The sequence below is a fragment of the Calidris pugnax genome, unplaced genomic scaffold (assembly GCF_001431845.1).
Source record: "Calidris pugnax isolate Ruff unplaced genomic scaffold, ASM143184v1 scaffold1935, whole genome shotgun sequence".
Classification (NCBI taxonomy): Eukaryota; Metazoa; Chordata; class Aves; order Charadriiformes; family Scolopacidae; genus Calidris; species Calidris pugnax.
The window spans coordinates 1-2,809 of NW_015092297.1; the positions used below are offsets into that span (position 1 = coordinate 1).

General features: G+C 51.2%; 1 pseudogene; it reads right to left on the minus strand.

The window, feature by feature from the left end:
* Positions 1–112: 112 nt before the first annotated feature.
* LOC106900309 lies at positions 113–688 on the minus strand (annotated as a pseudogene).
* Positions 689–2,809: the final 2,121 nt, after the last annotated feature.

Genomic DNA, 2,809 nt, shown 5'->3' on the forward strand with positions numbered 1-2,809 from the left:
ACTAGCCACAAATAAAGAAGATGGGCTTGATCTCTAATGATTTACATTCTGAGTGACTTACATAAAGAGAGTCTAGAAAGAAATTTTAAAGACAGTTTATTGCTTCTGCAAATCATCTGGTCATCAGTTTCCAAAGAGCATCCTTGAGCTCTTGATTCCTCATGCTGTAGATGAGGGGGTTCACTGATGGAGGCACCACTGAGTACAGAACTGCAACCACCAGGTCTGGAACTGGTGAGGAGATGGAGGGGGGCTTCAGGTAGCCAAACATGGCTGTGCTGACAAAGAGGGAGACCACGGCCAGGTGAGGGAGGCACGTGGAAAAGGCTTTGTGCCGTCCCTGCTCCGAGGGGATCCTCAGCACGGCCCTGAAGATCTGCACATAGGACACCACAATGAACACAAAACAACTACAGACTACAAAGGTACTGACCACAATAAGCCCGACTTCTCTGAGGTAGGAGTCTAAGCAGGAGAGCTTGAGGATCTGGGGGATTTCTCAGAATAACTGGTCCAGGGCATTGCCATGGCAGAGGGGCAGTGAAAATGTACTGGCCGTGTGCAGGAGAGTGTAAAGAAACCCAGTGCCCCAGGCAGCTGCTGCCATGTGGACACAAGCTCTGCTGCCCAGGAGGGTCCCGTAGTGCAGGGGTTTGCAGATGGCAACGTAGCGGTCATAGGCCATGATGGTGAGAAGAAAATACTCTGTTGACATAAAAAAAGAAAAAGAAAAAAAGCTGTGCAGCACATCCCCAGTAGGAGATGGCCCTGGTGTCCCACAGAGAATTGGCCACGGCTTTGGGGAGAATGGTGGAGATGGAGCCCAGGTCAAGAACAGAGAGGTTGAGGAGGAAGAAGTACATGGGGGTGTGGAGGTGGTGGTCACAGGCGATGGCAGTGATGATGAGGCCGTTGCCCAGGAGGGCAGCCAGGTAGATGCCCAGGAAGAGCCAGAAGTGCAAGAGCTGTAGCTCCCGTGTGTCTGCGAATGCCACCTTTTGTCCACCTTTGATACCTTGCTTCCTATTCCATGAGGCTGCCCTCTGTACCACCATCTGTCTTCTGGGTCTCTATTCATTGCCCACCCCAGGGCACATGGAGAATCTCCGTCTCTTCCTCACCCCTCCAGACTCCTTTCCAGAGGGAACAATATACGCCATCAGCCCGGTCATACGTGTGGCAGCCTAAAAAGCAAACAGGGAGCTCACGCAGCATCTCCACAGCCCCTGGTTGCTAAGAAGGCGGCATTCTGTGATTCTGTGAACCAGGCTGCAATGGCCACCCCTACCCTGGGCCCTGGATGAATTGTGGGGAGTGGGTTGACCCTGGCTGTCGGTGAAGGCTCACACAGCTGCTCCCTCACATTCTCACTCCCCACCCCAGTGGAATGGGGGCAGAGAATAGGAAGAACAAAAGAGAGGAAATCATGGGTCATTATAACAGTAGTTTAATAAGCAAAGGAAAGAGGAAGAATGAAGAAATAATAAACCCCAAACCCAAGATAATAAGTGATACAAAGGCAATCCCACCTTCCACAAGTACATGATGCCCAGCCAGTCCCCAGGGAATGGCTCCCCACCCAAAACCACCTTCCCCTCCTTTTTTATTGCTGAGCATGATCCTGGATGGCATGGAATATCTGGTCTGATGTCCTTGCTGTTTCCCCTCCCCACTTCTTGTGCAGTCTCAGCCTGTTCACTCTGAGGGCGGTGTGAGAAACTGAGATGCTCTTGATGCTGCGCAGACACTGTTCAGCAATAGCTGAAACACGGGTGCGTTATCAACACGGTTTTGGTCCCCAATCCAAAACACAGCACTTTGCTGGCTGCCAGGAAGAAAATGAGCCCCAGCCCAGCCAGACCCGCTGCACTGGCTCAGAGCTTTCTAGTGGGGAAGGAGGGCTGAGGTGGAAAGCCTGATCCTCCAAGGATGAAGGAGCTGGGGCAAGTGAGTGGGTGACCAGTCTCTGTCCAAGAAGACGTAGGGTGAAGAGAGAAGAGGAGCTGGAGCTGGAGCCAGAGGAGCACAGCTGGAGCAGGCACTGCTCATTTCTCTGGGAAGAGGGGAGGAAAAGGTCGGGGGAGGGAGATCCAGGGGATGATCTTGTTTTAGCCCTCAGAAAGAGGAACTGCTTGTGCCACTCCAGCCTCTCCACCTGCCCTTGCAGCAAGAGAAGCAAAGGCTTCTAACTCAGCTGATCAGCTGCTGCCTCCCCTGCTGGTTCCTCCCTGCAACAGGGTCTGGCCAGTGGAAGGGCGTGTGTGGCTGTAACCCACATGAGCCACCCAACAGAAATGGCCCATTTTTCCTTGGCAGTGCACTGAAAGTAGACCTTCATTAGTGGCTGACATGCAATATTCACACCCTTGAAATGTGCACCACAGGGGGAGATGACTCCCATCCTGGGAACCCACAGTGAGAAAGATGCCCTCGTGATGGCTCTTAGGTAATATTCACATATAAGGCCAAATATCTTATCTCCACTAGAAAATAAATCATTGACACTTCAGCAATTCCCACAGATAAGACCATCAAGCTGTTTATTATCAAGAAAAATGTTTGCTTGACATTGTCAATGTCACATGACATCTTTTTAAACAATGATATTTCTCTCCAAAGACCTTTTGTTTCCTTCCCATCACCACTCCACAAGTGATCTCAGTGGCAAGCACTTTGGAAGAGTCAGCTGGTATCTAGAGCTTCCAAATGAGCTAGAGGTGTCTTTTGCCTCTATCTCCAAAGGAGCATGAGCTCTGGGTGCAAACCAGGGCTTTTCTGAGCATTTTCCTGAGGGCCTCCCTGACCTCCC